General features: G+C 41.3%; 1 long non-coding RNA gene across 1 annotated transcript; it reads left to right on the plus strand.

The window, feature by feature from the left end:
* The first annotated feature begins 3648 nt into the window (after positions 1-3648).
* Positions 3649-9155, plus strand: LOC142664196 (uncharacterized). The gene is made up of 3 exons (XR_012851213.1): positions 3649-3792; positions 8030-8179; positions 8953-9155. It is a non-coding gene; the product is annotated as an uncharacterized LOC142664196 (long non-coding RNA).
* The last annotated feature ends 13141 nt before the right edge of the window (positions 9156-22296 follow it).

Consider the following 22296-nt stretch of genomic DNA (forward strand, 5'->3'; position numbering starts at 1 on the left):
AAATGGTACTATGGATATACATCCATTAGTTTAATATCACAACTTTTTTTTTTTTTACTGCTATGCAAATGGAAAAAAATATAATTTTTCTTCAGATTTAGAGTATATGAATATAGTATGCAAGAGAACAAATAATTTCCTCATTTTTTTCCTTTTAATATTATTAGAGAATTAAGCTTGAATTTAAAGTCTTTCCAATTTAAGAGGTACGTTATTTCACTATGACAGACCAAGTCAAACTTTGGCACAGAGATGTGTAAGTCAGTTGAAATATTACATATAATGTTTGAAGAACATTTTTTGTAAAAGTTTAGCTTTACTATATAATAATTCTCTGATTTCGGTGTTCTACCTATTGTAGAGACAATCCTCCATTCACCAATTGTCCATAATCCACAGGAATAGTCCCAGATCCTAAAGTATTTCTTATCATGAGATTTTGTTGTTTGAACAATATGCACCTCTTTATCTAGGTTACTTTTATAATTTAGTTTTTTTTTTACTATAATTTTACTATCAATCATTATAAAAGAGGACCTGCTCTGACAGAGTAACTTATGTTCACACACCGTTGACACTGGGTGGTGAAGACTGCACAGTTTTCAATTTATTCTCAAATCTATCGAAGCTGAAGGTGGGGGAACGGAGGCTGATTGCAGGTGAACAGAGGCACATAGACAAGTACACGGCGCTGGCATCCAGGTGTGGCGGCAAGGTAACTTTTTCAACAGGTCCTCTTTAAATTATGACCTGTGACTATCCAGATGAGGAAGTAAAGCATATTAAAATAAATATTTTTCAGGGGCAATATGAACCTCCCATTTATCTACATACAGCAATTGGATTATATAATTAGACCATTTTGGTGTACATGCGACTATTTGATCGCTATTTATTGCATTCTATTGGTGGAAGAAAAGGTTATAAAAATATATATATATTTATTACAGCATTTAACGTGTGGGATAAATAACATTAGTTTGTAATGGTTTGTACTTTTATGGACGTGGCTAGGAATCGGCCGTCACTTTAAGATTGCTATGACTACCAACCTAGCTACTCAGTCCTTCCTGGTTTGTAATGTAGAGCCAATCCTATCTCTCTTAGGGCACGTTCAGACGTGGCAGAATTTTTTAGCTGCAAATGTTCGTGCAGATTTGGGGCAATTACGCAACGAATCTGCAGCAACATTTGCATATTTGACAGGTAATTCAGACGTTGTAGACATCACAGCGGACTTGCCACAGATTTCAGGAGGTGAAATTCTGCACCGCAGCCTGATTTCTGCACAGTTATTTTCTGCAACGTCTGAACAAATAGAAAAAAATGTACAAAACGGCTGCTGCAGAATTCCACTGCGGACTGTCTGCAGCTGAATTCAACAGCAATTCCGCCACGTGTGAATGTGCCCTTACTGCTCTGGTTTGGTCTCTCAGTTTTGCTTGCGATTTACATGTGTTTGCATGTATCTGACCAAGCTCTGATAACTCCCTGAACCACACCTTTATAACTTCGGATTTCTTGTATTTGGACTTCAGCTTTCCGCTGGATTAACCCTCTGCTCAACTTACCATTCCACTTGTCAGGAGGATGTGTCCCTGCACAGTGTGATACAGACAGTGATGGTTGGAGACTGTCAGTATGTGGGGACACAGCCCTTTGACAAGGGGAAATGTAACACCCATTTGTTAATGCTTGCACAAAAAGTAGTGTTAATTGTTATGGCACTGCAGGGCGGCTGTGGAGAAGGGGGCTCACGTTTGGGTAACAGCCCAGGGCCTATGGTCTACTTTATTCACCACTGGATGACACCTGCTCTATATGGGGAAGACTCTGCCCGTGAGCTGCTCCATAGCCCCCCCTTCCTTACTATATTGTACATGTACGTGAAATGTCTGAGTGTAGAATCCATTTCTTCTGCATTCATGGAGGTTGTCAGGAAAGTTGTAATTATTGACCTACGCAGTAATAGGTTGTCCTTGGTTGCTCAGCCATATAATGAAAGTCTAGCATCGTAAATAGAAAAGACTGGGCCCCATAGCAAACCGTTGAATGCCCCACTCAATCATTCCTGCTTCATGTAAAAGTTAAGACATTGTGGTGCCTGGAACCTGTATCTTCAAATGCATCAGTCCTGCCACCAAATAATTTGCCCCTTTATAAACACTAATGTATTTATGTATGTATGATAGTTTACCTCCCAATAATACAGTCATAGACCAAATACTACCACCATTCAAGTGCTATATAATACCTCCACACTATCACCACATGAATGTACCACAAAGATTAATACAAATAATCATATCACAGAAATGGTGTCATATACCATTTCTGCAATGGCACTCTGTAAATCATTATCACGCTGTAAATACAGAGCAATTAATACAGTACAATTAAATCCAGTGACTCCCAGGTGACGTCTTCTCTGATTTTACTTGTTCACTCTGTAATTTCTCTCTATCTGACCAAGACTGGCATGACAACATCTCCCAACCACAAATCGTTTCTGCAGCATTTGCCTTTCAGACCTCCTCCGGCCTGTGCAGTCAGTAACTCAGCGTAGATAAGCTCGATGACGTCACTGTGTTGAGCCAGCCTGCCGCTACGTCAGGGAGTGAATAGTGGAGCAGAAAGCTGATGGCTCTCTGCTTCACCAGTGTACTCAATTTAATCGAAATCTTGAGGACGCAGATACAATTAAAAGTGGTGCCAGATGGCTGGGCTGCTTCGGCTGTAGTTACGCCACTGATACAGATTTATTTCTTGTTATAAGAAAATTATTTATTTTATTCTGACTACGTATTTCGGTATGGGCTCAGTTTAATCTTCAAGTAATACAATAAATACTAACCATATAAATTTAAACTCATTTAACAAATTTGGTAAGTCAACACCAGTTGCTGACATCACGTGATTGTTTACTGGATTTAATAATTTGATAATTTAAAAAAACAAATACAATTGTAAAAGCATCATTGGTCTCAATAAAACATAACATCATGCCCTAATTACCATAAAAACAGCATAGTTGTTTACTACAGGAATCAAGCTAAGGAAGTGAGACACATCTAAATCTAAAATAGTTTTGATGCTATAGAGATGTCATACGTATTTGGCATCACTATGCACAGAAGAGAATTAATTTTACGGGTAAACCAAAAAATACAAATATATCAGCCAAAAAACCTTATGTGTCCCAAAAAACAGAGAAGAAAAATATTTGGGTAGGCCAAGAAATAATAATATAAAAAATAATCATGAAACCCCCAGTCATAAAAGGATCAAAGTATCACATAGTGCCTGAATACTATCAATACTGTCTATATCAAATTATCCCACACTAGGGTATTAGAATTACACTAAGGCCTTATTCACACGACAGTGAAAAGCGGCCGTTTTCAGAACAATGATGTTCTATGGGTGTATTCACACGGCCGTCAAAAAATAGGACAGCCCCCATAGAAGTCAATGGATCAGTTTTTAACGGCTGTCAATACATGTAACAACCGTTAAAAACAGATCCGTGACATGGGGATTGGCAAGGGAACTACTTGCTGGCTATTGGCAGCTCAATGACACTCACTGATGCAGTGCCAACCTCTTCAGGTGTGGTCTCTTGTCTTCACGGGTTCTGCGAAGGCAACGTGATGACATCATCGCGCTGCTTTCGCAGATCCCGTGAAGATGAGAGACCACACGTAAAGACGAGCTGCATCGGTGAGTGTCATTGCGTCGCTGCAGATCCCGTGAAGACGAGAGGACTTACCTGAAGAAGACAGTGCTGCATCGGTGAGTATGTAGGGCATTCATGTTGGCTGTGTGGCATCATATACAGGGGGCTGTGTGGCATATACAGTGAGGCTGTGTGGCATATACAGGGAGGCTGTGCGGCATATACAGGGAGGTGTGTGGCATCATATACAGGGGGTCTGTGTGGCATCATATACAGGGAGGTGTGTGGCATATACAGGGAAGCTGTGTGGCATCATATACAGGGAGGGTGTGTGGCACCATATACAGGGAGTCTGTAAATAGTGTCTAGGTGAACATGTGACCTTCCTTTGGGTGTTTTCAGGGGGCTGGGACAAAAAAAGCCTGACCAATGAAATTCATCAGTTTTTTTAACGGCCATGAAAAACTTATGCAAAACAGATGTCAAACGGCCATTAAAAACGGACAGACGGACTGGAAATAGATGGAAATTTAGAGACACTGATACAAAATGGCCATGAAAAACTGACAGTTGATCAGTTTCTAATGGACATTTTTTTTCACTGTCGTGTGAATATAGCCTTTGATTTTTTTTTTTGCTTAAACTGATTGTCTGGTTATAAACACCCATTGTCAAGGACCTTATTAGGGGACTCTGAACTAATAAAGAGAGTCCCCTTTTCAAGATACTCATTTGTTAGCCAAAGTGCAGAGTGTTTACTTTAATTGCTTCTGGTGGGTGGGCAGTGTCCGTGCATTACATGGATAGCACTTTGATTTCAGTATGAGGTGTCTAATACTTAATATCTCTTATGATGGAACTGAAAGAGAATATAATACTTATCTGTGATTTCCTCCCAGTTTTCAGCGGATTGATGGGGGTACCAGTAGTGAAACTATCTGTGATCACCTTATTGTTAGCGGCTGCTTCTAAGAAAATATAATTGTCCAAAGCGGAAAAACCCTTTAAAGGCTATGTACACCGTTTGAAATAATTTTTTTCTTTAAAAAATGTATTAATAAAAATGTCTATGAGTGTGTTTGGTGCAACTTTCTACATACTTTTTATGAAAAAAAAAATAACTTTTCGAGATACAACTGCTTTGTATTCTGTAAACAGAGCAGCTGTATTTAGCGCTGAAATGTGTATCTGTCAGGTCAGCATCACTGACGGGTTCAGTGTTAGCGAGTCCTTCGTGTCTCTGACTTGCAGGATTGAGTGTTTACCGATCACATCATAACTTAGATGTGATTCATAACAGGGGAATCCTGTGTGTCTCTTACCCGCTGACCAAGTCTCAGTGCAAGATACAGCTGCTCTGTATACTGGATACAAAGCAGCTGTACCACAAAAAGTTAAAAATATTTTTTTATAAAAAGTAATTAGAAAGTTGCACCAAACACACTGACACACATTTTTATAAAAAATAAATAAATGTCCTGCATGAGTCGATATGTTGTTAAAAACATGTGTCGGGACAGCTGTTTGATTTCTTAATTGTTGTTCAATATAGACCTCCATAAAACCAAATCGAAACAATCTTTAGCTTATAGGGGTGGTGGTTACATTTATCATTACCATTGAGGTACCATAGTATTGACCTTTATGTCTAAACATGGCTCGTTAATGCCATACATAAGCAAGTCTTCTCTGAGGTTAGCGAAACGGTAGGTACAGCTAAGCAATAACGTAAAGTAGCAAAGTATTAAGAGTACTGAGCTTTATACCAAAGCAATATAAACACGAAGCACTGTGAATGCATTATAAAGTCTTTACATGGTATATAATTTGCCGTTCTTCTGTGAAGCTGGATTTGTAAAATTCATGATGTCTAGTTTTGTAATTGACAACTTGAGAAACAATGGCCACATGTGCTTAAGGTTTTGCAGTGGCAAGAAAGAGTGGTCATCCTCAGGTGATTCTTGGATAAATATATTTTTCAACAGAAAGAATTTGTAGCCATCCTCTGTCTGCTCATATACACCCAGGGTGACAAAGTGAAATACCCATTTACCATCTGAAAGCTTCTTTGACAAATAGAAATATGGCAACAAATGATGAATGGATCTCAACGGTTCAATGTTATATCGAATCTGAACAGGGAAAATATATTTTTATTCTTGTCACTACTGAGTGTTCTTGTTTAAGCTAAATTGATTTTCCAAATAAAATAAAGCCAAATGATGAGTTATGGTTAAAATAGACTTGTTTGTACTACATATTATATTACAATACAATAATACTTTACAGTTTTTTTTCATTAACCAAAATAAATAATTTTGGCGGGGTTTATGTCATACCTCAACAAGATGGTATTTAAAGAGGACCTGTCTCTAGGTAATATAAGTTGAAATGGTTTTCTGACCTGAATAGTGCTGTCTCCCTGATTCCAGTACTGCTTTTTTTCCTAGATTCCCCTGTTTCAGAGATATGGCCCACTGTTGTGGTGGCTCTCTAAATGCTAATTTGCTGTAGTCAGCCAACGAGCTAGAGCTAGCTTCTCTACCACTGATGCTGATCGATCAGTACAAGGAAGCTTGAGGATAGTTCACACCCTGCTGGCTAACTACAGCAAACTGGCATACAGGGAGGGAGCCAACACAATAGTGGGCCATATCTCTGGAACGGGGGTCTATCAAAAAAAGAAAACAGCCCCGGAATCAGGGAGACAGCGCTATTCAGGTCAGTAACCAAATAAACTTATATGACCTAGAGACAGGTGCTTTTTAAGGGCGGGTTCACACATGGCGGAATTCCACTTAAATTCCGCTGCGGACACTCCGCAGCGTTAATCCGCAGCGGAGCCGTTTCTCCATTGACTTTCACTTTAATTTAGCAGTGTTCGTTTACACGATGCGTACAATTCCGCTGCGGAGCATAGGCTGCGGAGCGGAATTTGGTGTCCGCAGCATGCTCTGTCTGTTGCGGAGCAGTGGCGGACTCATGGCGGAATTTCTCCATTGACTTCAATGGAGATTCTAAGTTCCGCAATGAAGTCCGCAGCTGTCATGCACATGTCATGTGTGCTGCGGATGCGTCTTGCTTTTTTAACTTGACATTTCTTCATTCTGGCTGGACCTAGGTATTTCTAGGTCTACAGCCAGACTGAGGAAGTCAATGGGGCTCCCGTAATGACGGGAGCGTTGCTAGGAGACGTCTGTAAATAGTCACTGTCCAGGGTGCTGAAAGAGTTAAGCGATCGGCAGTAACTGTTTCTGCACCCGGGACAGTGACTACCGATCCCAATATACATGTATCTGTAAAAAAACATATAAGTTCATACTTACCGAGAACTCCCTGCGTCTGTCTCCAGTCCGGCCTCCCAGGATGACGTTTCAGTGTAAGTGACGGCTGCAGCCAATCACAGGCCAAGCACAGGCTGCAGCGGTCACATGGACTGGCGCGTCATCCAGGGAGGTCGGGCTGGATGCCGAAAGAGGGACGCGTCACCAAGACAACGGCCGGTAAGTATGAAAATCGTTTACTTTCACTAGGGAAAGTGCTGTCCCTTCTCTCTATCCTGCACTGATAGGGAGAAGGGAAGCACTTTTCCCGCAGTCTGCAGCAGCTAGTCCGCATCAATGTACTGCACATTTTGTGCAGATCCGCTGCAGAATCTGCAACGCAGATTCTGTGCGGCATCGATGCGGACAGTTGCGGAGGAATTCCGCCATGTGTGGTCATGCCCTAAGGCTCAAGAACATGACAGAGCTACAGTATGTGCACACATTCTTTATGGCGGTACAGGGAGCCCCTATGGTTCCATATTATGAAGCGGTATGTATCGCCATATGGATCCTCTGTACTGCACCATAACACAATGGTCTTCTCTTCAAGTTGCAATACCTTATAATTTGAGAGAATATCTGTTATTTCCATTTCTTCTGTTGGACACTTTGAATTAATGACAATTCTCAGTATTCCTAGATATGAAATTAAATGTATAGTATGGCCTGATAGACTTGTATGGGTGGCGTATTATTGAGCCATAATACGGCCATGTGCATGAGATCTTAACTTATGTTATATGCTAATTGATTGTGCATACTTATTTCTCCTAGCATGCAAATAAAGTATATTGCCAACCTTTTTGTACTTATTTCCAGGCCAGAATAGTAGTCAACCTCTCTACACACAACAATTAGTGGATGGGGATTTGCTTCCTGGTCACGCTAATATCTATGTTGTTATATTTGTTTTATAAATGGTTGTGCTAAACTCTACATTAGTTGTTTTTTTTTGGGGAACTTTTTACATTAGAAGGGTTTGCAAAACTGCAGATTTTGTCATGCTTTTTTTATGTGACATCTCCAGTCTCAGTAACAGATCACACCCCTATGACTGAAAAAGATATTGCAGCATACTGAAAATATGACATCACATGGAAAAAGCAGGACAAAGGCCTCACAAGTACCTTGGGGGCAATGGAGATCAGCAACAGTAGATAGAAGAATGTCTTCAATGGTATATTGCACATTTTTCATTTATTATTCTTTTACAGATTGGACAACCTCTATATAGTTAAATTTAGTTGAATAGTATATATATATATATATATATATATATATATATATATTTCCTGATAAAAACTCCAGGTAGATTGGCCCATCAGATTGCAATTTTTCTGGGAACTGCATGCTTTAAAACTGTTGGACTAGAATTCATAAAGATTTCAGTAGAAGAGGGGTCCAGAATTTTTTCGGTGGGTACCAAACGGAATTCACCTGTTAAAGCTTTACCAAGATCTGTGATTCAAACACTGGGGCTTTTTGGCCATCTCAGGACCCATAAGTTACCCTTTTAGGGTCCTCATACTCATTTAAATGAAATTATTCACATGTGGTAGCTTGAAATACAGTCAGGTTATTTCTGTGTTCTTTAGAAATATTTAAATTGAGCATAAAAGTCAGCTAGTAAAGTCATTCTTGTTAATATTCATCAACATTTGAACAATATTAAAATTCAATTTAATAAGAACTACTTCTCAGAATTGTTAAATGTCCTCAGGCTGCATTAGTGCATTCAAATAAAAAAATAATTCCACTCACCTTAATGATGATGCTTCTCCATTATAGGACATGCTCTATTAGTACATTACTTAAAAAAGCTCTCCTGATCCTTAACTGCAGAAGCATTCTAATTTTATACGTTACTTTTATCTCCTATTTACTATTAAGTTTCTGTGTTCTAAAAAAAAAATGTAATTAAAACCTAGCCCTTCTTCTCCCTATTACTAGATGGATGTGTCAATTGCAAATTATAAAAAAAAATAAAAAATTGGAAAGCTAAAATCCAAAAATCAGAAATGTGAACATAAATAGAAAAGATATTGAAAAGGCAAGGCGGACATGGACTACTGAGGGCTTCTGTGAAATAGCAGCGTGTTGTCTCTCTTCATTCACCATACCTGCAACTGACATCTTTTCATATTTAAAATAAATGACTGTGAAAATATTTTTGCTGTTCTTTTTCTGGAAACATAAAGTGTCTTCATTTCCCTTGCAGTGGCGGGTAACATCGCTGGTGGTCTAGGGTAGTGAAGAGGTTAATGGCAACACATTTGTAATCAAGGGCATTGAAGGGGTTTATGGTTACATCCTTGGTGGTAAATGGCAATCAAAGGGTGAAGGATTCATAGTAACACCCCTCATGGGCTAGGGCAGTGAAGAGGTTAATAACATCCTGGAGGTCTAAGGCAGTGAAGGAGTTAATGATAACATCACTGGTACATAGTGCAGAAAAGGGTGGTCTAGTGCAGTAAAAGGGTTAAATCCTTATGCAGGGGTTGGCTTTATGTACTGAAGGCTGCAGGACTCCTTTCATGTGTTCCTTCATCTGCAACTGTAGACAGCTCAGACACTGCATAATTAGTGGACAATACAGTGTTTTGACCTCAGCCTATAGCTTTGACCATCCTTGCCTGCCGCCAGCAGTGACCTCTTGCTAAGAGACCCTTGATAATCCTCTACTCCCTGCCCTGACTTTTTGCTACATACAGATGTAGCCGTCTTTACCTTGACTTCTAACGCATTAAATAAACAGTGGCTAGATCTCTTATCTTGACTTTTTCAATGGCTTTTGTTGTGTGATGTCACGCTGCAGCAAGTTAAATATGGCTATATCCGTAAATTGTTACAAACCTTGCCACCTGTGGTTATGGTGTGGTGGTATTATTCAGTAACAGTATGGGGGTATTATTCAGTCACTATGTGGTTATGGTGTGGCGGTATTATTCAGTAACATTATGGAGGTATTATTCAGTTACTATGTGGTTATGGTGTGGCAGTATTATTCAGTAACTGTATGAGGGTATCATTAAGTCACTATGTGGTTATGGTGTGGCGGCATTCTTCAGTAACAGTATGGGGGTATTATTCAGTCACTATGTGCTTATGGTGTGGCTGTATTATTTAGTAACTGTATGGGGGTATTATTCAGTCACTATGTGGTTATGGTGTGGCAGTATTATTCAGTAACTGTATGTGGGTAGCATTAAGTCACTATGTGGTTATGGTGTGGCGGTATTATTCAGTAACAGTATGGGGGGTATTATTCAGTCACTATGTGGTTATGACGTGGTGGCATTCTTCAGTAACAGTATGGGGGTATTATTCAGTCACTTTGTGCTTATGGTGTGGCGGTATTATTCAGTAACTGTATGGGGGTATTATTCAGTCACTATGTGGTAATGGTGTGGTGATATTATTCAGTAACAATATGGGGGAATTATTCAGTCACTATGTGGTTATGGAGTGGCGGTATTATTCAGTAATAGTATGGGGTATTATTCAGTCACTATGTGGTTATGGTGTGGTGATATTATTCAGTAACAATATGGGGGAATTATTCAGTCACTATGTGGTTATGGAGTGGCGGTATTATTCAGTAATAGTATGGGGTATTATTCAGTCACTATGTGGTTATGGTGTGGCATTCTTATTTGGACCTTATATTGTGTTATTATTGGTAATATACAGGTAATATTTAATCTGGTATAGTAGTATGATTTAATAACTGCATATGTATATAGATATTTATTTTTTGTTAGATGCTTTGGGCTTGCAACACTCCTAGACACGGTAGAAATCAGTGATGCAGTTCTCTGCACACCACCTTCTGAATTGACTGCATTATTGATACAGTGAGGGTATGTTCACACGGCAGCGTCCGTTACGGCTGAAATTACGGTGCTGTTTTCAGGAGAAAACAGCTCCGTAATTTCAGCCGTAATGGCATGTGCAGGCGTCTTTCGCTGCGTCTATTACGGACGTAATTGGAGCTGTTTTTCCATGGAGTCCATCTGAAACGGCTCCATTTACGTCTGAAGAAGTGACAAGCACTTCTTTGACGCAGGCGTCTTTTTTACGCGCCGCCTTTTGACAGTGGCGCGTAAAAAAAGTGACCGTCGGCACAGAACATCGTAAGACCCATTCAAATGAATGGGCACATGTTTGCCGACGCTTTTGAGCCGCATTTTCGGACGTAATTCGGGGCTAAAACGCCCGAATTACGTCCGTAAATAGTGTGTGTGAACCCAGCCTTAGGGTGTTCACATCAGCGTTTGGTTTCCATCAACTCTTGTTCCCATTAATGAAACGGAAACCTTATGGAATGGAGACAAATGGAAACCATTTGCAACGCATATATTATCGTTGAAATCAATGATAATGCAAACGGAAAGCTATGGTTTCCGTTTGGTTTCCGTTCATGGGTTACCCTGATGGAAAGGTCTGACAGAAGCCATCAGCGGAACCCCGACGCAGATTTGAAGAAGCCCTAATTCAGCATTTGGGGACCCACTTTTAACTTTGCACAGGGCCACACTTTGTCTAAAACCGGCCCTGACTACAGGCCACATTCAGCCTGCAGCCTACCAGGTGCAGGGATGGGATCTCAGCGCAGGCAGACATGATCACATCACTGGATCACGCCGACCTAGGCAAGGATCCCATCGGCGTTGATTCACTTCGTTCATTGCGGGAACAAGGTACCTAGATGAGTGTGACTTTTTTTGTTTTATTTGTTTGGGGGTAGCTATATGGCACTATCTACAGGAGGGAGTCGCTTTATGGCGCTATCTACAGGAGGGGAGCTTTATGGTGCTATCTACATGGGGTTCTTTATGCCGTAATCTACAGGGGGCTGTATGGCACTATCTACAAGGGGGAGGTGGGGGGTGCTATCTACAAGTGGGGTCTGACACTGTCTACATGGGGGCTGTATTGCACAATCTATAGGAGGCACTATCTACAAGTGGAGCTGTGTGTGGCACCGAGGGGAGGGGTCTTTCCTAGTTACGCTCCTGTGAAAAGTCTTACATGTAGTTAAATAAAATAAATAGTATAAAGGAACAATTTGCATGTCTTTGTGCACTATCCAAAAATTAGGCTTTTTTTAAAAAAAAAAGTATACCTCCTCCCTATTTGAATGGTGCTGTCTCTAGAGAAAAACATGAAAGCAAAAAAATTTACCTTTTTCTTCTAATCCAGTACAACCCCTTTAATATGGTACCAATACACATTTATGGACTCTTACTGTTCCTCCATATGCAACCAATTTTGTGTTCCTTTGGATGTTGTATTATGGAGGTATTGTCCACTTGAATCATTGTTTCTAGGTAAGATATGGTACAGTATCTCGGCACTGAGTGCCTTTGGCTCTGTACTACAGACTCTATGTGCCGCTCTATAGGCTCTGCCGTGTACATGGAGCCTAGAGCTAACTAACCTAAATAATGTCATATTATAATTTAAATGCAGCCTGTAACATATTTTGTTTACAGTGTATCATATAATAATATGAATATCCCCACCAACCAGGGTTAATGAATGTGAACTCTGACATCTGTCCCTTACGTCAGTTGTAGCTAACTCATCTCTTGCAGAAAAACTTGTTATAATGTTGTCAATTCAGAATAATTCTGTTTTTTTTTTCACATACTGTACATCTAGAGGTACATTTTAACTTGAAAGTATAAAAAGCTCTGCTTCTGAAACAGTCTGGAACAGTCTGGCTTGTGAAGTACAACCGGTACCATAGGAGTCATCAATTCGCTTTTCAAAAAAATAAATGTCCTAAAATGGGAAATATTCCTTTATAGTTAATTAAATAGTTCCAGGAGCTGCTTTGGCCCAACTGAAATTTTTATTAGGAATTGGCTTTGGCAGAGCAATATCTGAAGAACGCTGCGGTGAAAAATAAAATACGGGAAGTGTTCACACATCAGTTCATGGGGGTAGCACAGTGTCATGAATCACAAACTTAAATTCAGAACTTTTTCACAAGTCATTTTTACAAAACCAATAATGGTCACATCTCCTTGGTAAAATGAAGTAAGATCAGCTTAGGGTAGACTCATGGCTGTTGGAATTTTTAACACAATACAAAAAAAATGCCATTTAAGATACTATATGCACCTATGGTATTGTAAATGTTTTTGTGTGTTTTTTCTGTTCTAGGTGAGCCACCCATAATTATCATACAAATCAGTTAATGGGGGTAGCACAGTGCCATGAATCACAAACTTAAATTCAGATTTTTTTCAAGTCATTTTTACAAGACCAATAATCTCCCAGCTTAAATTATCTTTCCCATGTAAATACTGGATAAACTGTATGGAACCATCATTTGTGTTGTGTCTGAGAAAGAAGCTGGTATGCCTTTAAAATACACTGTTCTAACACAGTAAAGACTTCATGTTAAATTGAACATTGACCGTCCTGGCCTACTACGAAGAATAATTATTTTCCTATACTAGAGGAGCACCAGAAATGGATCATCGTCTGCTTCTCCTTTATTCTCTAGATTTAATGATAATTATATTTCAGACAAATGATAGAATAGTTATTTTAAATATTGGATATATGGACAGAGACATCAGTGGCTCCGTCTATGAGGAATCTCCGGCCAGAGGGATTCCCCAGTGAACTACAGTGGCGCTATCTACAGGGGAGGGGGTGGTATCTACAAGAGGAGGTCCTATCTACAAGGGGGGTGCTATATACAGGGGGCATGCTATCTACAGGGGGTGCTATCTACAGCAGGCGCTATCTACAGGGGGTGCTATATAGGGGGTGTGGCACTATCTACAGGGGACACTGGCACTATCTACATGAGCACCGTGGCACTTTCTATAGGGGACACTGTGACACTATCTACATGGGCACTATGTGGGCTCTGTGGCATTAATTACAATGGGCACTGTGGCACCATGTGGGCACTGGCAATTTATATGTGGGCACTATGTCACTTTATATGTGGGCACTGTGGTATTATCTATAGTGGGCACTGTGGTACTATGTGGGCACTGGCACTTTATATGTGGGCACTGTGGCACTATCTACTGTGGGCACTGTGGCACTATGTGGGCACTGTTGTACTATGTGGGCATTATCTATAGTGGGCACTGTGGTGTTTTCAGGGGTTGGGACAAAAAAAATCTGACAAATGAAATCCATCTTTTTAAATTAAACCATCCCATTAAAAATGGAAAGACAGACTGAAAATGAATGAAAATTTAGAGACACACTGATGTAAAATGTTGTGTGAATTTAGACGACTAAATCCTGCTCTCGTCAGGTCCGCAGGACCCGCTGACACTGAACCCGTCAGGTCCGTGGGACTGACAGAATTAGGTCGTAGCAAACAATACAGCTGCTCTGTACAGAGAATACACAGCAGCTGTATCTCAAAATGTAACAAGTAATTTTTAATAAAAACTATTTATAAAGTTGCAGCAATCACACGGACTGACCTTTTTATTAAAAAGAAAATGCCTTATGAAGGTTTGCATAGCCTTTAAATGAGTTCCAGTTGGGAGGACAAAGCAATATTTATTTGCAACTTAGCACTTTGCATGCATACCTTCTTAATGAGTGATTAATACAAGACAAAAAAAAACAAACGGCCATGAACCCTGAGTCCACTATTCTTTTTAGACTTGTGGACAACATGATGGACTGTTATTATGGACTATTTCCAGCCTCCACAAAACACTCCTTCAATTAAAGCGTACCTCCAGTAAAAAATAAAAACTTCACAGTGCTCTTAATTGGTCATATGCCTTACCTATGTGAAGCATTTTCTTTCAAAGCTCAGCCGTCTGTGCTGCAGATCTCTCTTATTTCCTAATTTGCTAACACAAAATTTTTATCATTGTCTGTCAAGTTACAGGATAAGTGAAGCTGCAGCTCGGTCACCGGTCTCTGTTTCTACAATCATGCTAGCTCACATAACACTTGCCACTCCTCCGTCCTATTCTCATTCCTCTCACACTGCAGAGACAGCTTGTAATTCCCTATTTGCTAGCAACAGACACCCCCTCTAGCAGTAATTGTACCGGAGTCTATAGCACGCAGGTACAAATCCATGCATTAGCGGTGAATGGCTGGGCATGTGCCTTACAATGATGCTGATTGGCAGGGCAAAATGACTTCCCGCCAATCAGCGCCTTTCAACGATGATAGCGGCGCAATGACGTCATCGCACCGCGTCCGTGCTTGAAAGGAGCTGATTGCCCTGCCAATCAGCGCCTTTGAATGATGCGTCATTCAGCTCTAGCAGACCTGTTCAGAAAAGAGCAGGTCTGCATTGCCACCGGACGGCGCGGGAACGGGATAATGTGAGTATGTAAAGTTTTTTGTTTTTTCATAATAAAACTGTGAGTGGCATTATCTACAGGGGTGTATATATGTGGGGATGTGGGCTACTGTATATAGGGGGGTCTACATGTGGGGATGTGGGGCACTATCTACAGGGGGGTCTATATGTGGGGATGTAAGGCACTATATACAGGGGGGTCTATATGTGGGGATGTGGGGCACTATCTACAGGGGGGTCTATATGTGGGGATGTGGGGCACTATATACAGGGGGGTCTATATGTGAGGATTTGGGGCACTATCTACAGGGGGGGTCTATATGTGGGGCACTATATACAGGGGGGTCTATATGTGGGGATGTGGGCACTATCTACAGGGGGTCTATATGTGGGGCACTATATACAGGGGAGGTATATATGGGACACTATATACAGGGGGAACTATATGTGAGGTACTATTTACAGAGGTGGGCTATATGTGGAGAACTATCTATAGGGGGAGCTATATGCAGGGCACTACCTACAGGTGTGGGCTATATGTGGGACACTATGTACAGGGGTGGGTTACCTGTGGATCACTATCTACAGGGGGCTATATGTAGGGCACAGTCTACAGAGGTGGTCTATATGTGGAGAACTTTCTATAGGTCAAGCTATATATAGGGCAGCACGGTGGCTCAGTGGTTAGCACTATTGCCTTGCAGCTCAGGAGTCCATAAGTGGGCACTATCTAAAGCGGGCTGTATGTGGGGCACTATCTACAGGGGCTTCTATGTAGGGAACTATCTACAGAGACTCTATGGGGTCACTAGCTACAGGGGGCTATGGGGGCACTATCTACAGGGGGCACGGTGTGTGTGAGACAGTGTATTGTACTATTATAATCAGGGACACAGTGTATGGTGCTATTATGCTATCATAATTAGAGGTGCGGTGTATGGTACTATTATAATCAGGGACACAGTGTATGGCGCTATTATAATTAGAGGTGCAGTGTATGGCGCTTTATTATATTTGGAGGTGTTGAGAATTTTAACTTCGTTTATAGGTGCAGAAATGTTTTAAAAGTGAGACGTGAAGACATATGAGCGAAAAATTGCAGAAATATGCTTGTGCAAACCAGTGGTTCCCAAACTTCCTCAGGCCGGGATCCACTTTTGTACAAGACTTTTGTTTGTGACCCCCCACTACCATATTTAGCCCCATTTTGTCTGACGTATGTCAACATAATTCGGAGTTAGATGCTGGTACTTAATAGAAGGAATGCCTGCAGGCAGACAGAACCCTTTTTCCTGACCACCCAAAAATTAATAAAGAGTAAATTATTATTTTCAAATTTTATTAAGCTCTGTGTAGCAAAGAACAGACCACATATAACAGTTTAAAATTATCACTGCCAGAGACCGAAGTTACAATGAAGGCAACCAGCTGGAAGAACCAGCAAGGTATTGGACGGCCAAGAGTAAATGCCGGCTGACATTCAGTCAGGAGGCAGCAAGCCACACTTAAAGTAAGGCAATAAATTCGGCTAGCCCCGTGTACCCCTGAGGACGCTACAAGTTAGCGAAACATGTCGGGGGGGGGGGGGGCTCTAAGTGTTTTAATTCCTGCCTAGCCGAATTTATTGCCTTACTTTAAGTGTGGCTTGCTGCCTCCTGACTGACTGTCAGCCGGCATTTACTCTTGGCCATCCAATACCTTGCTGGTTCTTCCAGCTGGTTGCCTTCATTGTAACTTCGGTCTCTGGCAGTGATAATTTTAAACTGTTATATGTGGTCTGTTCTTTGCTACACGTAGCTTAATAAAATTTGAAAATAATAATTTACTCTTTATTAATTTTTGGGTGGTCAGGAAAAAGGGTTCTGTCTGCCTGCAGGCATTCCTTCTATTGATTATATGTAATGTACCTGCTGACTACCCAGGGTCAAAATCTGTGTTTTTTTGTCTTAGATGCTGGTACTTAGCTCCATTTGAAAAATAAGTCTTTGCAATATCGAACGAAAACAACGAAACAAGCAGGGTTTGGGGCGGGCTCAAGGTATCCTGCTGCTGTGCGTCACTGAATCCCAACTGTGGCTGCTCATGGTGGATCATGTAAGCCTACCCATCCATCAATGGCCATCAGAGGCATAACTAGGGGTATAGCACAGGGGGGTGAAACACATCCAAGTGGGCCCCAACCCAGTGGGCCCCCACACAGTATAATGCACTATAGCTGCCCCCACATAGAATAATGCCACTATAGCTGCCCACACACAGGAGAAGGCTCCTATACCTGCCCTCCCTACAATATAATGCCCCCCATAGTTGCCACCTCACAGTATAATGCCCCACAGCTGCCCCCACACAGTATAATGCCCCCATAACTGTCTGCACACAGCTCCAATAGTGCCTAATAAAAATAATAAAATATGTACTCACCTATGCCTATTCCCACGATGGGTGGAGGAGAACCTTCTGCTCCTCTGTTCTGTGTGGTGTGTGGCCCAGCGCAGAAAGGCGCAATTACGTCACTACATTACGCCTGTCTGTGCCAAGCCGCTCATGGCATAGTGAATGCTGGAACAAGGAGCAATCAGATCCTTGCTCCAGCATGGAATTCAACTGTTTCTGCGTCCTCACAGTTGAAACCGGGACATCAGTGAGTTGCTCGCGACCCCATGGGGGTTTTCACATGAACCCCCAGGGGGTCGCAACCCACAGTTTGAGAAACACTGGTGTAACCAATAAAGAGGAGGCAGTGTTCTTGCACCCTTTCTTTGGACTGTTTGGTGTGGGATCTCCACCAATCACACATCGATGGCCTATTCTAAGGACTAGAGATGAGCGAACTTTTCAAAAGTTCGGTTCGGCTAGTTCGCCGAATTTCACAAAAAAGTTCGATTCGGACCGAACTAGTTCGGACCGAACCTGTCACTTACGTGCGCCGAGCATGCTACTGTCTCGGGTGCTGATAGAGTTAATGGGCTGCACTAACTCTTTCAGCAACCTTGACAGTACATGCTCGGCGCGCGGAAAATACAATTTAAATGTAATAAAAAAATAAAAATTATACGTTCGTACTTACTTTCCTCCTGTCCGGCCTCCAGCGATGACGTTTCATCCCTTTCGCCGCTGCAGCCAATCACAGGCTGTAGTGGCGGTCACGCACGTCAGGATGACGCTTCATCCCACGTGACCGCCTCTGCAGCCAATCACAGGCTGCAGCGGCGACATGGATGAAACGTCATCGCTGGAGCCCGGACAGGAGGAAAGTAAGTATGAACGTATTATTATTTTTTTGGGCATGTATGTATGTTGTCATGTATGTATGTATATATGTGCATGTATGTTTGCATGTATGTATATATGTGCATGTGTGTTTGCATGTATGTATGTTTGCATGAATGTATGTTTGCATGAATGTATGTTTGCATGAATGTATGTTTGCATGTATGTATGTTGTCATGTATGTATGTATGCATGTATGTATGTATATATGTGCATGTATGTTTGTATGTATATTTGCATGTGTGTATGTTTGCATGTATGTATGTATGTATGTTGGCATGTATGTGTATATTTGCATGTATGTTTGCATGAATGTATGTATGTTTGCATTTTATGTATGTATGTATGTATGTATGTATGTATGTATGTATGTATGTCGTCATGTATGTATGTTGTCATGTATGTATATATGTGCATGTTTGCATTTATGTATGTTTGCATGAATGTATATTTGCATGTATGTATGTATGTTGTCATGTATGTATACATGTTTGTATGTATGTATGTTTGCATGTATGTATGTATGTATGTTGTCATGTATGTTTGCATGTTTTTATTTTTGCATGTATGTTTATATATATGTGCATGTATGTAATTATGTTTGCATGTATTTATGTTTGCATGTATATTTGTGCATGCTTGTATATATGTATGTATCTTTGCATGTTTGTATGTATGGTTTCATGTGTGTGTGTATGCATGTATGTATGATAGTTTGCATGTATGTATGTTTGTTTGTATACATGTCTGTATGGCCATGTATGATACTGTCTGCTGGCGCCCTGTATCTAAGTCAACTTCGTGGCAGGCTTCTATACATGGTATAACAGTCAGTATCACACATTAAACTGAATCTAAGCCTACGACATGTTTTATTTCATTTTTATTTTTTTTACAGGTTTGGTGTTTGGACTACGTCGGTTTCGAGGACTACTTCGATGACGTTTTTTTTTTCTACAATAAAATGGTTAATGAGGGTTGTGTTGGGGGTGCTTTATTTCAATAAAATATTTTATCTATATCTTTGTCTTTTCAAATTTTATTACTACCACTTTAGTAATGGCCGCTGTCTGAGTGACAACATCCATTACTAAGGCGAGGCTTAGTGTTAGCCGGTGCAGAGGCTAACACTAACCACCATTATTACCCCGGTACCCACCACCACCAGGGGTGCCGGGAAGAGCCAGGTACGATCCAGTACCCGACCATCTGTTGTGATGGTCGGGCTCTGGGGCGGCCGCAGGCTGGTATTATGAGGCTGGGAAGGGCCAAAAACAGTGGACCTTCCCACCCTTGTAATGCTAGGCTGCTGCTGCTGTGTTGTATCTGGCTGGTTATAAAAGTGGGGGGGACCCCACGTCATTTTTTTTTTATTATTTATTTATTTTTTTTTTTTAAAAAGACATGGGGTTCCACCCAATTTATCATAACCAGCCACATACAACACAGTGTTATTAGCCTGGGAATGGACAAAACCAGTGGCCCTTCCCACCCATGTAATGCCAGACTGCTGCGGCCTTGTATATGGCTGGTTATTAAAAATGTGGGGGACCCAACGTCTATTGTTAAATTTGTTAAATTCCCCAAAAAAAACGACGTGGGGTCCCCCCCATTTTTATAACCAGCCCGATACAACACAGCAGCAGCAGCAGCCTAGCATTACAAGGGTGGGAAGGTCCACTGTTTTTGGCCCTTCCCAGCCTCATAATACCAGCCTACGGCCGCCCCAGTACCCGACCATCACAACAGATGGTCGGGTACTGGATCGTACCAAGCTCTTCCCGGCACCCCTGGTGGTGGTGGGTACCGGGGTAATAATGGGTGGTTAGTGCTAGCCTCTGCACCGGCTAACACTAAGTACCGCCTTAATAATGGACGCTGTCAATCAGCCAACTGCCATTATCTAGGCACTAATAAAGTTTAAAAAAAAACACAAAGACAATTCTTTATTATTGAAATAAGAAATCCCCAACAAAACCCTCGTTAACCATTTTATTAAAATTTAAAAAAAACGTAGATCTACGCAGTAGTCCAACGAATCGAAGATGTAGTCCAATCGGTACATCAAAATCTGCAACAACATAAAAAAACAGTTATCAATGTGAACAATAACAATACTTCTACTCACCTACACACATATATACACGCACACACACACAAACAACCATACACAAACACACACATATACACAAACACACACATATACACAAACACACACATATATAAACACACACACACACAAACATCTACACACAAACATATATACAAATACACCCATATATATACACAAACACATCCATATATACACAAACACACACATAAACACACCCATATACACACATATACACAAACACACACATATACAAAAACACACACACACAAACATCTACACACAAACATATACACATACACCCATATATATACACAAACACATATACACAAACACACCCATATATACACAAACACACATAAACACAAACACACATATAAAAACAAAAACAGACAAAGACACATACCCAAACACACACACTGTTTCTTTTAAATGCTGCTTGGGAACCCGCTCGATCCACTATATAAGGCTGCGCTATAGTGCAGCATTTAAAAGAAACAGGATCCTGACCTGTCCATAGAGTTTAAGGCAGCACAGAGTATTTCAGGAGATGAGCGTGCAGATTCAGTGCTGCTGTGAACTCTGCTCTTACCATTACGTAGCTCTCAGTCTGTTACCTCTCCTCCACTCCTGTCCTCAAGAACACCTTCACATGATTGGCAAGTCACCACGTAATGGTAAGAGTAGAGTTCACAGCAGCACAGAGTATTTCAGGAGATGAGCGTGCGGATCTTGTGCGGGGTGGTGACTTGCCAATCATGTGAAGGTGTTATTGAGGACAGGAATGGAGGAGAGGTAACAGACTGAGAGCTACGTAATGGTAAGAGCAGAGTTCACAGCAGCACTGAATCTGCACGCTCATCTCCTGAAATACTCTGTGCTGCCTTAAACTCTGTGGACAGGTCAGGATCCTGTTTCTTTTAAATGCTGCACTGTAGCGCAGCCTTATATAGTGGATCGAGCGGGTTCCCTAGCAGCATTTAAAAGAAACAGGATCCTGACCTGTCCACAGAGTTTAAGGCAGCACAGAGTATTTCAGGAGAGGAGCACGGCCGGCCACAGGCAGCCGGTCGATTTTCCAAGCCGTGCTCCCATTATGCACACGACCGTAAAAACACCCGTTATTGTGGGTCGTAATTACGACCCGCAATAACGGGCTCATAGACTTCTGTTACCCATGGGTACCTTCCCGTTTTCTCACGGGAAGGTGCCAGTGCCGTTAAAAAAATAGAACATGTTCTATTTTTCTATTTTACGGGCCGTGCTGCTATAAAATTTAGGGTATGTTCACACGACAGCGTCCGTAACGGCTGAAATTACGGGGATGTTTCCGTCTGAAAACATCCCCGTAATTTCAGCCGTAACGGCATGTGCAGGCGCTTGAACGCGGCGTCCATTACGGACGTAATTGGAGCTGCTATTCATTGGAGTCAATGAATAACGGCTCCAATTACGGCCAAAGAAGTGACAGGTCACTTCTTTGACGCGGGCGTCTATTTACGCGCCGTCATTTGACAGCGGCGCGTAAATTACGCCTCGTGTGAACAGACAAACGTCTGCCCATTGCTTTCAATGGGCAGATGTTTGTCAGCGATATCGAGGC

This window comes from Rhinoderma darwinii, chromosome 11 (assembly GCF_050947455.1).
Source record: "Rhinoderma darwinii isolate aRhiDar2 chromosome 11, aRhiDar2.hap1, whole genome shotgun sequence".
Lineage (NCBI taxonomy): Eukaryota > Metazoa > Chordata > Amphibia > Anura > Rhinodermatidae > Rhinoderma > Rhinoderma darwinii.